The 25,466-nt window shown below is 40.5% G+C and overlaps 1 protein-coding gene across 1 annotated transcript in view; it reads left to right on the top strand.

Annotated features, from left to right (window-relative positions):
• The window catches only part of LOC141472229 (VPS10 domain-containing receptor SorCS1-like), a 305,706-nt gene that overhangs the window by 61,575 nt on the left and 218,665 nt on the right, over positions 1 to 25,466 (top strand). The gene's annotated exons all lie outside the window — the stretch shown is intronic.

The raw sequence follows: 25,466 nt of genomic DNA, 5'->3' as shown, positions 1-25,466 counted from the left end.
ATATTTTAAAGGAATGTGGCATGCTGGTACAGAGTTTATTGGACTATATCGCTTTCATGAGGTACAGTCAGTGATCGATAGGTCGAGACTCTAAAAAGGAATCCTTTTATTTTTTTTATGGTCCTGTTGCATTCCTTAACTCGGCTTACACAAGTGATCTTGTTGGTACTAACAGGTTTATTCTTGAAACGCATATTTAGAGGAATAATAAACCAAAGTGTCCTGACAGAGGACGCTGTCTTGACAATTGCTGTAGGGAAATATGTGGGACAGTGCTGGAGAATGAAGAGGGTACCTTAACGTTCATCATCCCTCTTCTTAGTATGGTTAGGAAAGACGACTACAGCGCAGATAATCTGGAAGCAATAGAGGATTCTCCGCCTGGTTCATGATAGGTGATCCCTGTTACCTCCTGTTCCTTGTAGTGACCTTCCCTGGTCATTGCACTGTGCATTGATGCATTTTGTTCTTTCATAGCAGCTCAGGCTTTTAGATAATTTATTGAAATCCTGTGTGTTACAATTAAGCCACCGTAAAAACAGCTGTGACCGTTCCTGCTTGTGTTCTGAAACACCTGCTGATTTCATCCAGCTGTTAAGAGCTCTGGTAGTGAGAATGAAAGTATTTGGTTTTGAGCAGGGTCATTTATATCCTGTGCTTGATTTGCTTGTGTTTCTCTAAATTCTTATTTTAGGGTGCCCGCAGCACAACAGCTCAGTCCTTGATATTCCTGTGACAAAATGCAGAAGATTTTAGGCAGATCCCTCTCGGGTTAGAAGAGGAGCGGAGCCTCAGCCTGTTCCCCTGCAGCCCCCTGTGCATTCATGGTGGCACAGAGTAGTAAAAAAAACTCTGCAGTTCCACTGAACGGGATTGAATCAGATTTTTGTGAAAGCAATGAAGTAATCCTTTGGATTTTTTTGATGCCTAATAATGACTGTGAACCACTTGTTTTTCATAAGCACAGAATTTGGCTCTTCTCTCTCTTCTTCAGATCCTACTGAAAATTCACTTCTAACATCCTTCTTCATTTGGTAAATGTAACCAAAATTAACATATGTTTTCTCAAACAAACAGGTCCTGTTTCAGGTATAGGATTCTCTTAAAGCTCACAAGTAATGTCTTGAGTTTCACCCAGCATCGTAATATAGAGATTATGAATGTCAAATTCTTCGAATCTTCTTAGAACTTGTGTGTAGTATAAGTAGTAAAATTTGCAAGGCATTTTCTGGCAGCTTTTTGGAAATTCCATGACTAATCCAACCTTCTGGAATATGACTATTAAAAAAATGAGGTAGCAGACTTCCAAGTAAAGTTGGAAGAAAAAATTCATCTCTTCCTGACTTTTTCCACCAAGAGTGGTGTTTATCTGGCAACTTCCATGGCTTCTCCAGCTCATTTAATTTCACCAAATTTTTATAAATTTCTGTGCACTAGCAAAACAAAAAGCTTTATTTTTAAAAACAAAAAATAGTTTTTGAATATGAGGGGAAAAAAATATTTCAGGTGGACAAATTACCTTTTCCCACAAATTTTCTGCCTCAGTAAAATATATGAAAAAATGAGGGAGGATGTCACTGGATTTTGCAGTGATTTAACAAGGTTGTTTTTCACATACACAAGTACAAACTTATAGAAATGTTTTTACATACATGTACACGTACATGTCTAGAAAATCTAGTAATTTTGCAGGTCAAGAATCAAGCATATCTATTGCTAAGAAAAGGATTCATGCATAGGCTGGCTTGGATTTTTGTTTATTTCTCTGATTGTGCTGAAATTAGCAGTAGGAAAAAAAGGGGGGGGGGGGTTTGGTGTGTTTACCCCTTTTCCTGGGAAATCATCCTGGTTAATAGCCTGCCATTAGATGGGATGAAACTTAAGTGCAAAAATGTTCTCAGGCTAACAGACAAAATAAAATCCTGTCACGTAGGTTGTAGTCTAATGGTGAAGCTGATTCTAGTTACTGTACAACAGCTTCTCTCTCTTCTGGCAAAAGCTGTAGCTTCAGGCAACCTTTCCTGTAGGTGGGACAATCTGCTTGCCTGGGTCCGTAATACAAAGACTGTCATTGTTTGTTCTGACCATTCTGATGCCATCTTAAACAGGATCTGAAATTCTCATCCCAATCCTACTGTTCAAACAGAAAACTTAGTTTTTAAAGGATTTATTTTATGCATTGGTATCTTTTTGCTTAGTTTTGTGCCAGTCGTTGACAAACACTGGGGATATTTGAGTAACTGTTTCCTTGTTGCCCGCCACATCTTTCTTGCTATTAATATTATGACATCTATTATTTCTCTGACTAAAACCCATGACAGATTGCAAAGCAGTGCATTGTATAAAAAGGGTAGCTGGTTTTGTTCCTCCCTAATGGATGTAAAAGTAGTGCCCAAATTAATTCTGGAAGTAACGGCTTTTGGGCCAGTGACTCAGCCAACATCAGAAACATAAATCCTTCCCAGCTTGGTTGTCCGTGTCAATAATGCATTTAAAATTTGCAAGAATTCATTTTCTAAATTCACATAAGCCACTTCTCTTGAAGGCCACCACCTGCTAGTGACTGGATGCTCAGGGCAGTTCCTCCTTGATGGGCAGACCTTATAGTCAGGAAGAGAGTTCTGTTCAAGATTTACTGAAGATTTCCTTAAAAGTGTGTTATAGCCATTCCAGGAGATTTTGAAGACGCCTTTCCTGAAGCCAGGGTTAGTGTGTCAAGATTTGAGTTTGGTCTCCAGCCATGATAGACAAAGGAAGAACAACCCAGAGACTTGTTACTGTTAGAAGGAGGAGAACAAGTCTCTGTCTCACACTGCTGGAGGATTCTCGCGGAGGTGGAGTCCTGCAACATGTGCTTTATCTGAATTCTCTGTTACGCGTGTTCAAAGTGAACACGTGATTACTTCTAGTAATTAAGCCGGTCACCAGAAGATGTTATGGTCAGTCCTAGCAAGCTAATACCCATCAGACCAGCATGGGCAGTTATCCCAGCAACAGCAAAGCAGGTTGCTCCTGCAGTAGAAGGAACTGATATGTTAGTAAACGCGGGGGTAATTTGCATCCAAGATTTGGAGAACTGAACTTGTTGGGGGTGGAATAAGTAGGGAAAAAGGGATGCTAATGAAAACCTCCCTGATATGGTGGTCTGCAGACAGTCTGATGGTAGGCAGCTAGGATACCAGCGCTATGACACCTACTTGAAAGGGTTAATGTAGTGTAGGAATTCCTGTTGGAGGATGAGATGATAATTTAAGGACTTGCATACCCTTGATGTTCTCACTAATAAATCAGGTTTGAGCCACTGTTCCAGTTTTTGATGCTGTCCTTGGAAGAGGTTGTTGTACGTTGCTTAGGAGGGAGCATAATGGTTTATGACTACAGCACCTGAAGTCCCCTCATGGAATGAGTTCCCGGGAGAATCCTAATCATACAGAGTTAATATTGCTTAGCTAGTGATAATGTCATGCTGCCGAGCTAAGTTACATGGATTGCTGCAGCAAATGCCTGACTGATTAATTTTAACTCAGTGTAAATAGAATTGATGTCAAGGATATATTGTAAATAAGAAATGGCTGTACATGTGAAGGCGCATTATTGAGGGGCCGATGAGCCAAGATGGCATGACCACATTCCTCAGTCACGTCTGACAGTATTGCTGAGGTAACGAGTGATCCGCAGCTCAGCGATGAAATAGTGCAGTAAGCTCTGAGAAGACCTGAACAGAAGGAATTTCTGTCTAGAGGTGTGGGTGTTAAAAAAACAAAACAAAAGCCAAAATGAAGAGGATTAGCAGTGATATGGGAGTATAAAACGAGGTTCCTGAGGCTGATGGAGAAACTTGGCGTCAGAGTCAGTGTCAGCACCATGGGCCCTGCCTTCCTCTAGTGATTTCAGAGAGAGCTCAGGACAGTTTTTATCCTGTTACCACCCAGACTTAAAGAAGAAAGTTTAGTGCTGCCACCTTTAACCCATGCGGGAGCTGAGGCAGGCTGAAGGGAAGCACCACCCTGAAGGGAGCAGGGGGTGAAGCACCGTGTTCTCTGTCCTGCAAAGCGCTCTCGCCTCCAGGACCGAGGTGGTTCATAGTTTATGGAGGCAGAACCCAAGTGTGGCACTTCTCCGCTGGGGGTGCTCTGCTGTGGATGCCTTGCTTAACTTTGTTTATAGGGGTTAATTCTCCTACTCAATTAACCCATCAGCTAAATTATTTCCTGTAACCCCAGGGTACAGAGAGAAACAATTAGCTGCAGGTTTGTATTGCTGATAAAATCAGCTAACAAACTGCTGCTACTCCTATAGCAAGGAAGTTAGGTTTGTTTGTAATTTACCCCCCAAAAAAGAAAAAATCCAAATATATATGTAAATGAAATGACTCACTTAAGCTCCTGTCAGGTTGCCAGTTCAACCTACTTACTATGAGCAGATCTCTTTATCGTCAGAACCTGGTTGCTCACTTTGGACTCAGTCCACAGGCTTTCCTTTTTGCCTTTTAGACTATACGTAAGTAGTTAATCACGTTACAGCCAATAAATGACTCCAAGTTGCAGTAGGTCATCAGATATTTTATTTTTTTTTTTTTAGTAGGTTGTTATCTTTCTTCCTCCAGCGCATTCTGAGAGAGGAAACTCTGATGTGAATATTCATGAGAATACTAAAAGTAGGCAAGTGAGAAGATGGACATGTTATTTATGTTTGAGGAAGAAACTGTAGCCTTTCTTTCATTATTTTGACTTCTCATAATTTGCACAGTAGACTGAAAACACTTAATTGCGTGGCTTATATGAAGAAAAGGATGGCTCTCTGGCTAGAGTGGTGGGTTGGAGTTACGAGCTCTCTGTTCTGTGCCGTACACCTTGTTTGACCTGGACAAGTCATTCTCCTTTAGTTTTTCCACTTGTGCTAAATGGGGATAGTAATTACCCACTTCACAGAGGAGGGCATGTGGCTGAAATTAATTAATGTTTATAAGGTACTTGGTTTCCCTGATGAGGTTTGCAGCTCTGTTGCTGGGTATAGCTATTTCTGGGTTTTGGCTTGTGTGTGTGCGTGTGGCATACAAAGGTTGGCTCCAGCAGAAAGGGTAGTAAGATGCAGTCTTAAGAATAAAATTCCTTGGCACTTATATAAATGCAATTAATTGCTAAAGGTTTTAAAGCATTAACGTGGCTGGTACTGGCTTTGCTACTAAAATGTAACTGCTCTGTGGAAAGCAAGAAGATAAATAACCAAGGCAGAAGGCTTATGGTGTTTTTTAATGGAAGGGGTAAAAAAAAGCCCACAAGGACAGCCCTTGGAGAAAAGACATCTTCAGGACGCTGAACACAGCTCACCTGAAACCTTGTGGATATGAGTGACTGAAAAATCTGGTCACCTGATTGACTTCAGTGCGAACTTGTTGAAAGAAACTGAAATCCTGATTTAGCCTCAAATGCTTATTTTACAGTATGCTAGTAAGCGGAATATTTTATAAATAATATCAATAGACATGTTAAAAACCATATCAATAGATATATAACAAACACAACCACATATCTTGGTATCAACGGCTAGAGGATTTTTTTTTTTCAGCTGGATTTCTGTACCATCTGTAATCTCTGCCAAACTATTTTCTATGAATTACACAAATCCAGTGAAACCTAATGAAAGGCTCCAGCCTTCAGAGTGTTTGCTGGAAAGGGAATTTATGCAAATCTGCTCAAGAGTGAGATCTTGGGGGAACACACACTGCAGTGAATGAGTTGCCTTAAGATGTCAAACAAAAATTCTGTGTGCGAGGGGCCTGCTGACAACAAACCTGCACACGCAGTTGTGCACTGCACCCAGCAATACTTGGTTTTAGCAGTGGGTCAAGTTAAGCAGAGGCTTAAATCTTCTTAGCGCGTGTGAAGTTGCCCTTGGAATTAAGCATATTTTTATGCAGTTTGTCAGACTGGGATGATATCAAGGACATGTTCAATGTAAAGGATGTGTTTAAGTGCTTTGCTGAATCCAGGCCATAATGGCTTAAGATCTTCACCTTTCATTGATATGATGGGTAGCATCCACCAGGTGAATTACTACTCCTCTGCTTGAAATACTGATATTTTGCGCCAGCCTTAACTGTAACACAGGTTTTTAGGTGGGTACTCCAGCATTTTCCGTAGAGTCCCTTTGATGCTGTCAGTGAATCCAGCTTAATTCATCTACCCAAGGAGGGCTCCCGAGAACTCTTGTTTTCTCATCCTGGAGTGAGTTTTTATTTTCTAATAACTTCTCCCTGAATTTTGACTCTGATTAGCAGCGTGCCTGCATTTTAATAAATGATCTTAAAGAGCTCCCTTCCATCTTCCCCCCACTTAATTACAATGTGTAAATATGCACACAGCCCTATTACTGGTGTTAATCCCAATGCTGATAAAGCTGGATAGGAGAGAATAGAAATGAATTGGAATAAGGATAAGCACAGGTCTTTCATTAGCCCAACTAAAAGTAATCACAGATCTCTTGCTGGTAATATACATCTTCCAGATAGAGTACTAATTACTTCTGGCAGTGCTGTGCTACATCATAGAGATAACTTTATTGTAATCCTGCAGCGATCTAATGCTTTCACATACCAGTTGCTGCTTTTCCCCCTTTCTCTCCTTGATAATGTGACCTTACAGATTTCAAACCTTCAAACTACACCTTGTAGTGTCAAGGCTAAGGAAATCTGACAAGCTTTTCCACCAATGTTTGCCATAAAGTAAAGTTGTACAGAATTCAGGGAAATAAACTTGTATGTTCCATGTGCCCAAAGTAATGTTTTATGCAGCATCCGGTATGGTTGCAAATGTGTCATGGACAGATAAATCAGCTACTCTGTTCTGCTCGAGGAACCTGAAGTGCTTCCTTATATATTTTGTGTTATCTATGTATTATGGCAAGTTTTTTCAAACTGTGTTACCTAAAATTAAGCTTTTATATAGAATCATAGAATTACCTTGGTTGGAAGGGACATTTCAGGTCATCTAGTCAAACCATCAGCCTAACACTGACAAAAACCATCACTAAGCCATGTCTCTAAGCGCTATGTCAACCCATCTTTTAAATGCTGCCAGGGATGGTGACTCAACCACTTCCCTGGGCAGCCCATTCCAAGGCTTAAGAACCCTTTCAGTGTAGAAATTCTTCCTAATCTCCAATCTGAACCTCCCCTGGGGCAACTTGAGGCCATTTCCTCTTGTCCCATCACCTGTGACTTGGGAGCAGAGACCCGACCCCCCCTGGCTACACCCTCCTTTCAGGGAGTTGTAGAGAGCGAGAAGGTCTCCCCTCAGCCTCCTTTTCTCCAGGCTGAACACCCCCAGCTCCCTCAGCCTCTCCTCATCAGACTTATTCTCCAGACCCCTCACCAGCTTTGTTGCCCTTCTCTGGACCTGCTCCAGCCCCTCAATGTCTTTTCTGTAGTGAGGGGCCTAAAACTGGACACAGCCCTTGAGGTGGGGCCTCACCAGTGCCCAGTACAGGGGGACCATCACCTCCTGAGTCCTACTCGCCACACTGTTCTTGATCCAGGCCAGGATGCTGTTGGCCTTCCTGGCCACCTGGGCACACTGCTGGCTCGTGTTCAGCTGACAGTCGACCAACACCCCCAGGTCCTTTCCTGCTGGGCAGATCCAGCCACTCTGCCCCCAGCCTGTGGCACTGCATGGGGTTGGTGTGACCCAAGTGCAGTACCCGGCACTTGGCCGGGTTACGTCCAAAGTTAGGGCCAGACTCTCATCTTCTGAGTTCTTATCAAGGGATACTCAACTCCATAAATAAAACCCTTGTGTACTTCTAATTAGTAGAATCAAATTCTGATTTAAATGATTAAGAGAGTGGCTAGGACTTGGCCCCTGAGAACCTGTGGAAGTTGTCTGGTTTTTGTTGTATGTGGGTTTTGGTGTGGGTTTTTTGTTTGTTGTTGTTTATGGGGGGTTTTGTGGTTTTTTTGGTTTTTGTTTGTTTGTTTTAAAGCAGTGGGAGTTCCATCTAGAGGTGCAGCTGTATGAGTAACCTGGTATTTTAGTTTAGTCGTCTTAAAGGCAAACAACAGATAGAAGGGCATTGTATGAGTTGACTGAGAGAGACAATTAGGGACATTAAAAAGCTGAAATGTCCTTTCCTCAAAATGTTTGATATGCAGTTAAATTATTTCGTTTGCAATGGATCACCAGACTCAGTGCGAAGTATTCATCATTGTGTTGATTAGCAAAATTGAAGGAGCTTTCAAGCCAAAGAAGTCATTCTTATTACAACAAAACACCACTCAACATATGCCATTTACATGGAATCTCTCCTATATTTTCAGTATTTTTTGAATACAGAAAGAGCAGTTCAACTGAAAATGGATCAATGAAATAACTTCTTGTCACTGCGTGTTTGGTCCAAAAAACAGTATTAATGAAAAATTTGCCATCGTGTACTGACAGCCCCTGTTTAGAGTCCTTTAGAATACATCTTTCGGGCAGTGCTAGGTTAGAAATACCAGAGGTAAACTGCGGTGGGATTCAGATGCAGACCAATATGATCATGCTGAAGCCGTTTTAATAAAATACTTAAACCATCATATACTTTACTACAACATGGGTTAGCTCCGTGCTCTGTGCTCATTGGCTTCTAAACGTATACACACAAACTATTATTGGTTAAACACAGCTGTAACTTATTATCTACACTTTGTTACTGTTTATGCCAAGTCAATCTTTTACTAATACACATTCAGCATCTGTTGAGGCGTAGCAGCAGTTTCAGTATCAGCGTGTGATTTCCTCCTTCATGTCGACCTTCAGACTGTACTAGCTTGTTCCGTGTTTCGGTATCTCTTCTGTTACACAAAGTTCATAAGCTCATCAGTTCGTGTCTGTTGCTTTCCAAAAAGTTTCCCACAGTAACCAGGTGAGCAAGTGCAGCTGTATGGTGTAGAGCTATAAACCTTGTGGATGCGCTCATCCCAGTACCATGTTGTGTGTTTGTTTCGTGCCACGCCAGTTTCTGACTAAGGAGATATTGTGGGCTGTGAGAGTCTGAATGGTCCTTTTGGCTCTGAGGGTATTGTATTGTGTGATGTGCCAAATTCAGCCAGCACAGGGTTGTACCACCTCAGGAATACTTGTGATTATGTCATTTTCTCCTTCTCAAGATGTTAATTCCCACCTCTGCTGCTAAAGCAGTCGTTACGCTATTAGTGAGAAACACATTTTGAGTAACACGTTTTTGCCTGCAGATAAAAGCCCTTTCTGTGAGTTTGTGTGAATGATTTCTGTAAGTACTTGTGTGTGTGCAGATAAAGTTGCCAGAACAGGAGGCTGAAGAGCATGTGCTGAGATGTAGTGTGTGAAAAACTCCCAGAAACCGACAAGGTCCAGAGATGAGTGGTTCTCATCTCATCCGTTCTCATTTACAGCTCGATAAAAGGTGTTGAAGTAAATACTGTTGTGATTTGGTGCCCCAGCTTGATGCTGTATTGGGGAAAAAACAGTAGCGTTTATAACAGCTTGGCCAATTATTTTTTTTCCTATGTCTACGGCCTGTTTAGCCTTTCTTCCTGGGTGATGTGTTCTCATGTGTGCTTGCATTTGACTCCTGCCGTTTCATGGACCGGTCTTCCTTTTCTGGCTGCAACGAAATACTTTCTTGTGGTTTCCTGAAAGCACAGCACGGCTTGGTTGCATGACTGCTGCTTGGTCACAGCATCACACTGAGTCTTGGCTGCTTGCTTCGAATAAAACGGTGCCGGATATTTTATTCGTGTTCCAAATCAAAACAAACAATTTGGAGGGATTTGCGTCTAGTTTGTAAACAATTTACTTCAATTACAGTTTATCATAGCATTTACAAAACTTGCACACTGGAACGCAATTTAATGAATTATTAAAGACATCAGTCCTATTCTCTGATAAACATAAACCTGGTAAGTATCAAGAACTGATAGAAAAATCATAAAAGCTGACTTATATTTTAACTAATACCAAAAATTTAATGCGTAATTTTGTCCATGCAGTTAGTTTCTACATAGTTGTTGCAAAAACTCAGTCCACGGAAATATTTCTGAAATTGTGTGGGATTTTTAACTTATTTACGTAGAACCATATTAAAATTTCTAGAAATTGTTTACTCTAATTCTTATTAAAAGCTTTAGGACTTTTCACATGAAGCACTTACAAACTGTGTTGCTTCTCTTCTGGCAAGGGTGATAATAATAACATCAGTAGGTAAGGTGTGAGCTTGCAAAGAAACAGATGCACAGAAAATAAAAAGCTGGTTACTAAGAGACACCTGTTCAACAGAGCTACATACCTACAGAAATGTAGTTTTCTGGTGTGAGACCTCGGGATGATTTGGCTGTGACGCGGGGGTTGGAACATCTGGCCTGAGACTTCCAGTTCACGGTGAAGCTTCTGAGCTGCTTACCATGGGCAAGTCAACTATGCCCAATAACTAAGGGCAGTTAGATAATGTGCTACCTTGCACTATGGTGTCTAAAAGAAAACTGGGAGTAGATGGCAGATGCACGTCAGTCTTGCAAGCCGTGGGCTGAGTAGGCAGCTCTGCGATATCCCCTCCTGCATCATTTCATGCCAGGCAGCACCCCAAAACAGCGCCACCTCCACACTCCTTTTACGTGAAATAGCCAAAGGTTATAGGAAACTTCTACTGCTCAGTGCATGTAAAACCACAGCTCGTGAAGCAGAAACCAAACTAAGTGCTGCTAATGCACATGTGAAAATATATTTAGCCATAAAGATGATACGGACATGTTTGTCTTATTTCTGAGACTATGAGTTATAAGGCTTCTGAGAACCATAGGCTTATGTTTTAACCACTACTGCATTTAAAACTAAGGATTTAGTAGAATCTCCCACGTGAGACTCAGTATGCTTTGCTGGCTAATGGAAATAATTTATCTATCCATCTTAATGTGCAAATGATGAGGCTCAGGTAATGACAGCAGCCTGTTTGGAAAGGATGACAGAAACTGGGGGTTTGAAGTGCAAGCTTATGATGCTGATCATTAATTTTGTATGGCTGATTTTTATTTCCATTGCTTAGATTTTAGACTAAAAAGCTACCTGAAAATGACATTCTTGTGTTACTGCAAGGTCCCCGCAAATGATGCTGCAGGTTTGAAGATAGTTTGCTTTCTACAGACAGTAGCATTCTCAAAACTTTGTTTTTGGAAGAAGAGGGGGCTCTGATACCGCTATACGGATTCCGAGGTGATTTCAGCCTAAACCAGGGAGAAAAATTACTTTTGATATCTGATTTTAGGACTGTGATAAGTCTTGTGTCTGCTTTACAGGCCAAGAGCTAATAAATGTCAGTGTTATAGCCAGTGAAAATATCGTGGAATGAAACACAAAGAAGCAGTCCACAAATACAGTTTAATTTTCTGTTTGATGTTGCTGCCCCCTGTTTTCCTTGAACACCAGCACTTAAAAACTCTTCGTCTCACCTTATCTTTTGCATGATGCCTGAGGAGTTCAAAGTCACCTAGGAGATGTGATTTGCTGAGTTCATATTCACTTTATATTTTTATATGGACATATCTATCCTTTTGTTTCCAGATATCTAAAGCTATATCCCTTCAAAAAAGGGACAGTGGAAAGAGTGACTAGAACTGATTTATTTTTTTTTCTTTGAGAAACAAATTTCTGGGACCTCATTCCTTCATTCCCTTAGAAAGAATGACAACAGCTGCCAATAGAAGGTGACTCATTAGTGCAAATGACAGGCTTGCAGAAGCTAGATTTGGACAGAAGGAAAAAAAAAAGAAGACATGGTCTTACAGTTGGAATGAGAGGTGAACCTATTCATCTTATGTAGCTTGCTTTATTTCTTTAGTACCCTCCATAAAATGAGATCTTTTGTCCTGTAAGTAGAAAGCAAAGGAGAATAACATAACTTCTGATTTAGCACGTTAGAACGAGGTAGAAAAAAACCCTCTGTTCTCCAGTCATAAACGTTTTTAGTTGCCTAATTCACTAGTGAGAAGGAGGGGCTGAAATCCTGCTGAGGGTCTGGGTCTCTGGTACTGTGGTGGGTTGGAATAACTAATGATACCTTGGAATAGACGTCTGTTTGAAATGTTAAGAATTAGACAGCTCACAGGAGAACTGCTTGTGAAACCCTTGCTGCAGGGGATTTCGCTGTGTGTTTTCATGTTTTGCTGCTTTGGGGTTTTATATAGAGGGGAGGAGGGAAGGATGGAACAGTTCTAAGGAAAACGGGTAAGTGGAGAAAACAGCTGTTTGGAGATTTTTAAAGCTGTTGAATAATTCAATTTGATTTTCTTTGGGAATAGTGAATGAAATTGTGCCTTTTTAATGTAAAAAATAGACAAGTTCAGTTGAGATTGAACAGTGCACTTGAAGGAAGCTTAGATTGCTTGTTTTTATTCTAGCCAAATCATCAGCATTTAAAAGCAATTTATGAACCTGCAGTCATAATAGTCTATTTACTTCAGAAGAAAAAAAAAAAAAAGAAATCAAATATGGCATTTTATTTAGTAAGTAAAGAGTGTTTTATTTAATTGCAGAGCAGTTGCCCTCAGTCTAGAGACTGCTGATAGGGTACTTGCATAACTGAGGCTGTAAGTCTATGCTGAAAGTCCTTTGTATATGTAGGTATGTTTATATATTATACTAGTGAAGTAATCCCTAAACACATATGGCTGTGTTGACAACACCGGGATTGGCACTGCTCTGATGGAAGTAGTGTTGCTGTCCCTTGACCAAGTTTGACCTCCATAGAGCTGTTAACTGTTTCCTTGGGGACCTCTGTCTATGCAGGGTCACATCGCTAGTCAGTGTAGGCAGGCAAGCAGAAAGATAAACTTATCTGAGACTTTGGATTAGATCTTAAAATAACCTGAGAAAAATAATTTTTTTTCACTGCTATTTTTTCCATCAAAATTTAGAAAATATAACTGTCTTTATTTGTACCTAAGAAACCAACAAACTGTGATAACACTTGATTTTTGAAGGCTTTTCTCCTGCCTGTTGCATGCGTGGTTTTGTTGGTGTGTTGCTTTTTTTTAATTTTCCTATGAGAGCTTTCCTTCCTTCTCCTCCTCCATTTTCCTATATTTATCTTCTTTTCTAGCAAGTAATATAGGAAAGAGTTTTAGAAGGGCAAAGAACAGTGAATACAATTTTTCTGTTTCCTGTAAGTGGTGAGAATCATTTGATATGAGATCCAGATTTTTGTTTCACACCATCTTGACATTCTGTCACTCCCAAAAAACCCCAAACAACCCAAAAACTTCTGAAATCTTTACTGTGATTCGTTGGTTGTACATATGGAAGGAAGAACTGTATTAATCAGCTTTGCTAGTCATCTTGAATTGAAGCAGTAATTTGCTCCTGTACTAATGCAAACTGCTTGTCACAGTAATGCTACATCCCCTTGCTATCTATACACTGCTTTTTTTCAAAGTACTTAAAGGCAGAAATAAGAACTTTGGTCCTCAGGAAGTGAAGAAGAAGAAAGTGAATTTTTTATTCAGCAAAACAGCAGTATCTCTATGAAATGAACATGTGTCTCTGGAAAAACCACGGTCTACTGCTCTTCCTGCTTACCAGTCTTTCAGTATCAGCCATTAAAAGCTTTAGGGCCAGATTAAAAAAAGTAATAATAATTGGAAATGCAGATCACTGCATAAACAACGTGTTCATGCAGTGCCATGTCTAATTTGTACGCGGAATTGGTGTAATTGCCAGTGCAATCTGGGTAATTGGGTGTGGAAATTATGACCACGATTTCTTCATCTACACAAGCTGCAATAAAAATCATTTGCGCTTTATTTACTTAAAGTGGCCTTTTCCGCAATAGCCTGTCCTTTAGTGCAGATGAACACAGCGGGACCAATCTTGCTATGGCAACACGTGGTTTTAGAAGTCCAAGGATAGTGAACTCAGCTGGTCTGGAAAAGACAACTGAGTATCGGAGAGGCTTTCCGCTAAACCAGCCATTGCTGTCCAACCAGGAGCTGTTCTGTTCCCTCCTGATTATTTTTCTTGCACACATTTTCCCAATTTGCACACACTTTCCCAATTGAGAGCAAAAAGTGTTTTCTTGAGTAACTCCAGCTTGTCTAACTTTTCACCTGTGGATGATGTTGGCATGTTAGTGCTTCCTGTTGAACAAGAGTGAAGACATCGGTGTGTTGCCGTTCTCACCTGGCAGTTCTTTTAGGGACTAACCCTCCGGGGGGGGGAGCACGGCAGAGCTTTGCAGAGGCACTGGGGGTAATTACCGGGGTTTCCTGAGTGCAGGGACATCAGGCTGCCCGTTGTGCCGTCCCGGGTTTCCAGCTCTGCCGTGGCTGGCCGGGCTGAGCTGGGCTTTGTGCTACCGACGGCAAGGATTGCATTCAATCTGTGCCTTTCTCTCTGCCAGGCATAGAGTTCCTTGTCACTGCACTAGTTTGACATGAGCAACCGCTTTGCTTTCTGCTTGCAGAGGGAGGAAGGAATAGGGAAAACTGGGAGGAAACAAGCAACACAAAACTCTTTGGCTCCGTGTTTGACTTGTTTGACTTCAGGGTGTCTGCCTTTTCCTAGTGAGATCAGTATCGGTGAACCAGAGTTATTGCCTCTTCATCTGTTTCTTCTCAAGCAAAATGTTCTGGTTCATTTCATGCTGGTATTTTCTGCATCTTTTCAAACTGTGTTAGAAATTTCACACGGAGCTAATACTAAATAACATGTTTTCTCTGTGAAGGAAACTAAAGCCAAAGGACCAGCGTTCGTTCTTTGGGAAATAATGTGACATTTTCTTTTTTAGCCTGGTTTTGCTTTAATCATCTTCTAAAATGCTTAACATTACTTTTTCTACTGAAGAAGAAACTGGTTTACAAAGAATAAGGATAAGACAGTTTTTATGGAAAGATTTTACTGGTTTAACGACATGTCAGTCAGTTACAGCTGAGTAGTCTTTAATCTTTAGATCATTTGTGCAGTGATAATCCCCTTTAAAATGATAGGAAGCTCATTACTTAGAGCTGAATTTTATTTTGAGTTGTCACAAGTAAATCTGTAGAGCTGATACCTTTTCACGCTGACTGTAATTTAGCCCAGAAAAAGTAGAGGCTGTTGTCTGGTAATGCTGTGTCTTGGTATTACATCTTCACTATTCAAAAAAAATCATAATGACAGCTTCTAGGTTCATGAGATTTTTTCCAGATGAAAGATGTATATGTGTTTGTCTCTGATTCATGAGATTTTTTTTTTTAAGTCGTATTTTCTATCTTTTTAACATAAACAGGAAAGCAAGCTTTTCTAATTCTAATTTCTGCAGCCCCTGCTGTAGTGTCAGGCAACTCTTTTTAGTACAGCAGTTATTGAAAGACCTGTGATAAAATTGAGGGAGCTTTTTCACAGTGAAGGTACATGCATTGTTGCTTCCGTGGTCACCCTCCACTGTTGGGTATGTGTTTGCTGTGAGCATGATGCAAACAGCGTTGGTGTTGTCTTTTGCGAATTAGGATGTGGCTTTCATTAGGTTTTTTTTTACAAATTTGATTTTACCAAGTTCAGTACTAACAGAGTTTTCCTTTGTTCCAGTTTAGGGTGTAGCCTTCAAATGTATGCATTAAACTTTCTCTGCAGTGGAAAAAAAAAAAAAAAAAAAAAAAGAAATAAGGGAAAGTCCTTGGAGAGCTGAGCTTCCTGTAGCTTATAAACTTTTTTCGGGTCTCCTGGGCTTAGTGCAGTTTGTGAGGTGGAAGAGCACAGCCCTTGGGTACATCATCACTTTCATTTGGGCTTTCCCAGTTGTGTCTGTTTCTTAGTGAGGCAAATCTTTCAGCGAAGGAAATTGGAGGCAATAATTCATGATGTTCTGCTGCTTTCCACTAGGTAAAGATCTGGTCTTCAGAGTGCATTACCCCAGTTGAAGGAATTCTTCAGTGTGTCTTGCCTTCCCTGAATGATATCCCCAACTGGTGGAAATTATCGGTGCTCCACTGGAAAGTTATAGAGTGATACCAGTTTGTCTCCTACCTCTTTAATCTCTTTGGGGAACATATACTGCTAGTGGTGCTTATGGTACAACACTGAGCTACTTGATTAACAGCAAGCCAAGGGTAAAGGCTAATAATCTACTCTCCCTACTGAGCTTTATAGAGCAGCCAGCTGAGGATAAAGGTGGTAGGTGACATGATGAGAATATTTTTCTTCCATAAGACCTATTTCTCAGTTGCTTGGGTAGCTCAAAGGCAAAAATATGGAAATACCATTCTCCCGGAGAACAGGTACTGAGCAAGCAGCAGGGGTTCTGGGGAAAAAAAAGTATGTGCTTCCCTGGAGGCACGCGTGTCAAATGTAAAACATAAGTCAAAGGAAGTGGAATATAAAGCTTCGTTCCGTACCTGTGTCTTGATAAATGGCTGAGTGTAACTGTAAGACAAATTAGTTTAGTAGATGGGTCAGTGAACTGGTGATAGGGCTGAAAGTTTGTTAGAAATAATTCAGGAGGATTCTCTGTTATAATAAATGAATCCATAATATTTTTCTAGTGTTTTTTGGGGGGGTTGTGGTTTGCAGGTCAGAGAGGAATGGAAGCCACGTCCAGTTTTGGGGCAAAATTCAGATCTCTAAAATGCCTTCTTAGGTGAGGCCAAGGACAGATTGGCTTGCTACAGGATGAAGTTTAAGGTTGAGTGGAAAGATAAGTGGACTAGAATTCAGGAATGTAATGCTGGAAAATCAGAAACATGGTATAAGCGTGAGAGAGACTTATTTGGCTGGAGGTTTGCATTCAGAAAGTGTTTCCTTTCTAGGAAAGGAGAATCTGAGGGTGAAGAAATAATTTTCAAAGTGTTGAGTGCTTTTGAAATTAAATCTCTAAGTCAATGCTGTTGTGTTCCCAGGTTATCTGTGACTTGTCACAGCCTTCACATGTCTGGATCCCCTGTCAGACTTTAAGGGATGGATCTTGCCCATAGAGTTTGGGAATCAATACTTCTGTATTTGTAGGAAGGAACTCATATGCTGTTAACATGCTGTGGAAGGACACCCAGAAATCCTGGAACACAAATATTTTCAGTACAAAACACTTATTTTAAAGTCTGAAATTCTCAGAAGAGCTCAAAATAAGTTCTTTCCTCCAGCTTTCACTGATGTATTGATACAACTGATGAAACAACAATATGCTTCTCTGCAGTGTGTTGAGAGGAATGGGCCATTTTTCTATGCTACACTGTTCAGGCAGGGTAGCTAATTTTGTTGATAAGCACTAAGAGTAATTTTTTTTACAGTTATAGGAATTTTGAAAATTACAGTCAATACAGTGCTTTCTATTTTAACAACCTTAAATAAGGAATATGGCAAAGCCAACAGGGAGACTGGGGTGTGTGGGCTAGTTCTAGGATCAAGATGATACCCTGTCCTCCTTGCACCTGTGTGTTAGTCTGCTTTTGTTTATTGTAAGAGCTGAAGCTGGACCCAAAGCGTAGCTAAAGGAGTTGAAGGAAGTGATGGAGGGACAAAGGAGCTTACTCTTTTTTAGAGAACAAAGATAACCTCACTAGTGGGACCAAACCAGTGCTGTTTCTTATTCTCATTGCAGATGTCCAAAAGGACATCAGATTCCTTAGGAAGTTTATAAATCATCAGTGTTCCACCTGGAAGACAGCATGGGTCAGATGTCATAAAAAATGGTCAGTGACTGGGATGCTGCAGTTCTGGGTAACAAGTTTCCACCCAGCAACGTTTTGTTCTTGGTTTTGCCCTCTGCGGACAGAGGAAGTCGTGAACTGACTTGGCTTTTTCACTCCAAAAAGACTCCACGAAAACCCCAAACTTAGAATAGTTTATATATAGTAACTGAGAGTATCTCCCCTTTCATCATCCCTCTCGACAGTAAATGACGAGGAGAAGAAATTAAGATGGTCACCAGTCACTTAGGACTACCATGTCTCTCCTACAGTTTCTTCCAAAGCCTTGAGGATATAGGCAGAAGGCAGCTTAGGTTTGTTATCCTGCAGATAATAGGATCTTAGTCATACATCTTAGTGAGTTAATAAGATTTTTGTGCGTCCGTTTGTAATATGCTTGGACTCCCCCTCCTTTTGAGTTAGCTTCCTGATGAAACGTGTGCCGGGAGGAAGAGGAGATGTGAGGTGCAAGTTACCATTCTGCTTCTTAATTTTAAGAAATGAACTCTCTGCAGGAGATATCCATGTGCCTTTCTTCTTATTTTATAACTAGAAGGCAGCTAAAATCTAGCTAAGTCCTCTTCCTGGCAGATAGGAAGGACCCCAGGTCAGAACGTCTTGTAATTACAAAGTCTTGATTGTTTTATCCTTCTTTTATTCTGTTTTATCCTCCTTTTATCCCCCTCATCCTTTCTTGTGTTGCTGAGAGTCTTGAAGGGGTGCAGTTCCTATCACTCATTGCTTGGTGGAAAACCTCCACGTGTTCCACCAGTTCTAATCTCTCCCCCTGTTCCCCTCCAGCATAGTTAAAAAAATGTAGCAAGAGAAATACTCCATGGAGACTGGAGTTTGCAGGGGAGGGAAAGGTGTAGAGGGCTGTGAGAGCCTTTTTAAAGAATAAAAACCTTGGGATATATATATATATATTTAACTTGAGGGGACTGTCATTTTGGCCACAGTGCTGCTGAAGGTATCTCAGGCCTAGTACCTTTCCTAAAGATATTTTAGTGTTAATGTCTTGACTTATATAGTAGTTATAAATAGCCCATTAAGAGATGGAATCATTCGTTGTCGGACTCCTGCCCAAATGCATGGGAATGTGAACTGAATGTGCTTTGAACCCCGGGGAGGTATCAGACACAGTCTTCATATATGGAGGGTGTAGTTTAACACAAGCAGCTGTCTGCACACTTCAGCCAGTGGCGAGTCTGCAACTGGTGCAGGTAACTTGTGAACAAGCTCACGGGCAGCTGCTTTGACTTTAGAGTGTTGGCTCAGTAGCAGGTTATCTGTCCTGCATGGTTCTGTCTTTCTTTCAGTCCTGTTAACACTCTTCAGCATTTTCTATATGTATGTGGCTGTGCTCTAAATAAGATCAAAAGAATAAGAATGATCTAACAATTTTTTTCTGGAGGAATTTTCCCTAATCAGGTGGATATGTGTCCCTATTACAATACAATGTCAGGCTTCCCAAATGATGGACTATGAATCCGATCTCGTGGACAGGGACACTTGTTTTATTTTGACATAATAGACATAATTTTAGTCTTTCTACAGGGGTATGCCCATACAGCTCCATTTTTAAGGTTTGTGTGATATGCTCCGTGAGGAAATTTGCATCAGTGCTGCAGGTTTCTTGCTGCTTTAGGACGGTTTTCGTTTCCCAAAGTATTGTTTTGCCAGCACTGATTTCATGAGGATTCTAGGTGGGAATGCAGCAGGAGATCCCTCTCAGTGTGTGCAGCTTTCCAAAGTGCAAACTATATACATGGCTGCTATCAATGCTCATGGCAACTACTAGGTTTGCCCCAACTGGCTGTCAGAGTTGATGATGCTGATGGGAGCATCACCAGCATCTTTAGCTGGTGGCTGTAAATTTTGGCGGGGGGGGTGGGGGTTGGGGGAGGGAGGGTGGTGGGAAGAGGAAAAAGGAAAAACTTGTAATTCATGTTCTAGTGACAGGGTGTTGTGTTTTTTTGTTTTCCCAAAAGAACTGGGGGAAGGTTCTTACTTTGAACATATCTCACTTTCTTTAAGTTGTTTTTGACTAAGTCCTCCTTGCTTCGCTAAAATACAACAGTTTTCATTCTGACAGGATCAACCTGTTCTATAGATATAGAACCCCAGTGAGAATAGACCTTTAACAGGAATTTATATCCCAAGTCTGAAGTGCGCACTTTATATCTGTTATGATCCCTGGGTGCCTGTTAAGGGATTACTTACATCTTACCATCCTAAGTTTCTTTCCATAAACAAATGAAACCTTTGAGTCTGAGGTTCAAGGAATATGCTCAGATGAAACATGGTTTAACAGCTCTTCAGGGAGAAAGAGATAAGGTGGGAAAGTGAAGAATTGATGACCTATTAACTGTTTCAATTTCCCACCTTGAATTATTGACAACATGTGACATTACAACCTTACAAATTACTGTCTATAAACAGCTCAGAAAATACGACCTTTGCATTACAATTGGTCTCAAGATACCTTCCAGCTTATTACAAACAGCTGCTGCTGGCATATTTTTTTGCAGCTGGAGTGGGTGAAAGAATGCAAGGAACTGAAGAACTTTTCTTGTATAATCAGACAAATCTCAGATGACGAAATGTACTGGGCGATGGGTGAAATGTCTCATTTTGAGACTGGGGTCACTCCTGGAGTTCTGGGGTGATCTAATTTTCTGTAATACAGACATCCAATCAGTTAAGGTTAGCTGTCCTTATGTTCTGCCCTGTCTCTTTCTAGAGAAGTGGTGGTTCTGTTCATAGCTGCTAGAAAGCCCTGTGTTACTCTAAATCCTCCCACTTCCTTGACTGTGGTGACCAGCGGGTAGAAGCTGAATGGATGGTTTGTCTCCCTTGTTTATGGCAAACCAAGTGCAGTAAATTCTTGCTTTGTTTTATTGTTCGTGTGATTATACACAAACTAAAGTAAGTCTTGTGCTGAATTTGGCCCTGAGATTTCTGCTGATTTGGGAGAAGCTGAGAACACAAGGACTTGATTTTGCATCTTTTCTTCTTAGCATTATTGAGGAGTAACAAGTGACCAAATTAGTGTTGGCGGCCAGAGAGCACATAAGGCACTTTCTGAATCCCAGGCCTGAGCTAAATTAATTTCTAATTTAACTCCATTAACAAAGGAGTTGTTATAAGGTAGTTGTTATAAGGTCTCATCTATAAGATGAGACCTACCGCGTTCGTCTATGGAGTGATGCATTTTATTGTCATTTGTTAGTGTAAGATGTGTAGGGAGTGCTAGAAGAGTGTTTGCAGGGGAACTGGTATTCGGAAGAATAGATGTCCCCAACACAGTGTAACAAACGACTGTGCTGAATAAAAATAATCTTTATGCCAAGCTTGTTTTTTTTCTCAGTTTCTGGGAAACCTACCTTGTATCTGTTAGTATAGTGTTGTTCGTCACTGACAGAAGATCAGTTGAAAAAGTATATGTTCCCGTCTGTGTTGATGCAAAAAGACAGTAGAATTACAGGAAAGGAAAATAGAAAGCTTGAATTTGACTCATGTCCTGTTAGAGCTAGACAGGGTGGAAGCTGTGATTTAAAGTTAGAGCAGGTCAGGACCTTATGAAGTCCATCTCTCCATGCATTAGAGGACAAGGAAGAAGGATTTCAAGAGTGAAAACCCAGGAGTTCATCAGAGTAAGTGTTCCCTCCCTGCCTCCCATAACAAACTCTCTTAAACTCTGTATGCTTGATGTGTGCAATAAAACCAACCTACATCACAGAGCTGCTGTTAGGAGTGATCAATTAATGTTTTCAGGGCACTTTGGGGACCTAAAGATGAAAGACCCTTATGGTCATAAGTTTCACTACCCCTGCTGCCCCCAGATGAAAGTTTTACTTTAAAGATTCAATTTCTTCCCTGGGGTGAGAGGGAGGCAGTCTATTACTCAAGGACATCATCCTTATCTCTGTTGTAGTTGCCTTCTGACCATGCAACATCATTCAATAATTCTGTCAAGTAGTATCTTTTGCTTGTGACAGTGCTAAACAGTGATTTATTGCTTGAATACACATTGCTTTCATGAAAGTGATTTGTTCAAACAACAGTAAAATGCTAAATAAATTATTCATTGCATGCTAATTTTTCACTTTTATATTCTGTAGTGAGCTCCAGAATAAGCAATCTGGATATTGTTTATAGCACGTGAATACCGTTGTTGTTGTTGTTGTTTTGCGTTTCTCCCCACCCATAGTCTTTGTCTTCACCCAGGATGCAGTTTCTTTCCCAAGGAAAGACCTCTAGTTTCAGCTTTTATCAACATCATTGCTTTTTGTGATATTTTTCTTCTTCATTCTTTCTTCAGACAGAGTTGGGTGAATTACATTCAAGTGGAAGCTTGGATTACTGGTTTGGGAAATACTGTGTGTGTTTGGAGTTTATGGGCATTTCTAAATCCTTCAGAAACTTCTGGGTCTTAGCTAGGAAGGCACCACCATAAATACAGCTTGGAAAGTAGGATCCTAATGGCCGAGTGGCATGTTTTCATAAAGTCTCCTCTTGCATGCTCCCTCTTTTTCTGAGCGTTGTATGCAGCTCTTTTAGCTGCCAGTGGCTATGCTGGAGCACTAGTTTGCACAGAAGGTCAGGTGTTTGAGAAATTCCTCAGAAGCAAGTTTTCACTTGTAGATACGCAGACTTTCCAAATTTGCTTCAGAAATGGCTTCTCAGCACTTAAAATCTTTGTTCCTTGGCAGAGCTCGGAGCCTCCGGAATGTCTCTGAGTGTTTCAGTGGCAAGCCAAGGAGCAGGCCAGGCACAGAACAGCTTAGTGCTTTGCTCCAATTGACCCTTTCACCCTTTCTGGGTGTCCACTCTAAATCACTGGCAGTAACTGCGTGTTTAAGCAAGAGCTGCTGATTGACAGTGAATATAATAGGGTGTAAGAGTAGAAATTTCCTTCCAAGTAGTTTAGGGCTTCACCCTCTTCTGGTCTTAATTCTGAAGTAATCCCCCAAAGGCCTATGTGGGTATTCAGTGAAATGAATAAATAGAAGACTTCATTTCCCTCTTGAAACATGCACAGAGCTCTCATGCTAATGGCTTTTAAGCATCAATGCAATTATAGCGTGTAATCGATTCTCTCTATACCAACTTTTGTCTTCTGGAATGGAACCTTGTCTCTTTCTTAACTATTTGCCTTTGTATTAAAACATCTCATGATGACAGGCAGTTTTCCCCCTTGTTTTTGTCCTCCTTCTCTTTCCTGCCTACTTCTGCCACTGGAAGAAAATCCATTATTGCATTTACTTCAGAACCTGAATATCTCTGCTTTTTATCCCTACAGTAATTTACTCTCTGGAATTTCCTTTTACTCCCTTTATCAGGTTTGGGGTTTTTTTTTTTGAGTTCATTAATCACATTTGAAGCTGCTCAGAAATATTTCCATGAAACAGATTCTTATTGAATGAAAAGGGGATTTGTGAAAATGGATTTTAATGTTGGAAAAAGGGCTCAAAGCAGGGAATTAATTCCCTTTATAAGTTACTCAGCATGTCAGTGGCTAAGGTGTTTTTCTGGAATGTGGTAGGCCTAGGTTGGGGTTCCTTTTGGAGACAGGAGAAGCACTAACTCAGTGTCTTGACCTTTGGGCTGTTGCTATTACAGAAATACAGTTTCCTTCGCTCTGCTTTGGTGGTGGTAGCATTTAAAATTCTGTTTAGACCATAACAAATTTCTGTTTCATCCTGATGACAAAAATGAAGACTGGGGCTATCTTTACAAGATGTGAGAGAGATGCCTCGTTTTGCCTCACTTCATTAGAATTCATATTGTAGTCTCCTCTAAAAGTTGTCACCGTGCCAGGGACCCCGTAAGCTGAGCAGAATAGAAACTGCCATATATCTTGCTCCACTGATTGAATTATACAAGAGTAAAAAAGGAAATACAAGTATCCATGTTTGGCAAACATTGAATTTCTTGCCTACAGGTGGTTTTTATAGTGCCAAAAATATGAATAGCTATAAACAGATTTAGACAAATTCATGAGGGCTAAACCTACCTATGGTAGCTATAAGAACAAAAGAATTGTTATACTTGGCCATATTCCCTTTCCAACAGTGGCTAAAATTGCATGCTTGGAAAAACTTGCACAAACATTACACTAGATATTTTTTTTAAATTGATTTAATTGACCTCATTGTACATTTCTTACTTGAAACTGATGTTATGTTTTCAGTATCCACGAAGTACAGTGAGAAGGAATTTCCGACCACATGGATATGTAGTATTTTGAACCTCCCATTTTAAATTGCTTTCCTAGGTCTTGTGTACTGAAAAAGACTGAATAATCAATTCAGGACACTTACAAATTTACAGATGTCTTTCATATCTCCTTTGCTGTCTCTTTCTTGGATTGAGAGTTTGAGCCATTTCTCATTAAAAAAAAAGGGCATTCTACGTCTTTGATCAACCTTGCTTGCTTTCTTTGATCCTTTTATTATTAGGTACAATAGTGGCAATAGTTTTTTGGATTGGGAAGAGTGTCATCTGATTGTTGAAAGTTATTAAGGGAAGAATGGCCCTCTACATGGACAATTTTTAATGCTTTCTCTCTAAATGTCTGCTATCACCTCCTGTCACAGATGGGATAGTGGACAATATCAGAACTTTTTTCTGTCCACTGAAGGATGCAGAAAAATGAAGGGATTTTTACTTTATGGATTCTTCATAGCAAAGACTGTGGTGAAACGGGGAGTTTGTAGTCTAGCTGTGTAACCATGTGGCTGTCCTACTCTATCATCACGCTCTATTCCTTTGCCTGCTGATGTGTTTATATAAGGACGCCTGTTGATCTGCAGCCCAGGTGGAAAGCAAATCACACAATGTCTTCGTGTCTCCATAGTTCTTGGTACTTGCATAGTTGTTAGAGACCCTGGTACTTGCTGACTGGTGTAAAATCGCTAAATAATAATATGAAGAACAAGATTTGTACAAGTAATTTGTCCCAAATAATGAGTTCTCTAGAGTTTGTCTTTTTTTATTCATGAGCAGCCTGTAAAAGTCTCAGTCATGAATTATTCAGACTTATTTGTGAATTTATTTGAAAACATTTCTGCACATAGCTGCCTCACCAAAGGGCTCATTGTGAATATTCCTGTGTTCAGGTTGTGTTCCCCCCCCTTTTTTTTTTTTCCAAGTCCTAAAATTCTGTGCTGTATTGGGAAGGGAGAGATGAAGAAGAGAACAGATAGGTGTTGCCCAGTTATTTCGTCTTTGAATGGTGCATAGGCTCAAACCCTGCAGTCTAGCCTGACAAGCATGGTTTATTAACACATAATGCATAAGAAAGCTTCAAGTTGTTTAGCTTCCTGGTCAATTACAGAGGACCAACAAGCTTGTGAAACCTTAATTTAGTGCTTCTTTGTTATTGACTTATGTTCCTGCTAAGCAGGCGATGGAAAAGATCTCTAGAGTTTAATAAGGGATTCATGGATCACTGCACACTGAGGTGTACTTAAACCATCTTGATTGTTGCTGGATATTTGTTTCTCTCTTCCCAATTAGAAGGCAGTGTGACAGTTTCATCAGGAGGATCTTGTAAAGGATAGTTACACCATTACCATTTTTTACATAGCTATATGTATTACAATACCTAATTAACAGAGTATTGTTATATTGAAGACTCCTTGTGTTCCATGCAGGTGTGAGACAGTCCCTATGCCAAAACATTTACAGCTCATAACAACAGAGCGGCCAAACTGCACAGGTGGTGCTTTGAGTTCCAGACGCTCTGGATGCGTTGCGTGCTCCTCGCATGGGTGGAGAGCACCAGAGGAGAGGGAAG

Source organism: Numenius arquata, chromosome 15 (genome assembly GCF_964106895.1).
Source record: "Numenius arquata chromosome 15, bNumArq3.hap1.1, whole genome shotgun sequence".
Classification (NCBI taxonomy): domain Eukaryota; kingdom Metazoa; phylum Chordata; class Aves; order Charadriiformes; family Scolopacidae; genus Numenius; species Numenius arquata.
This window is presented reverse-complemented; position numbering and strand designations above follow the sequence as displayed.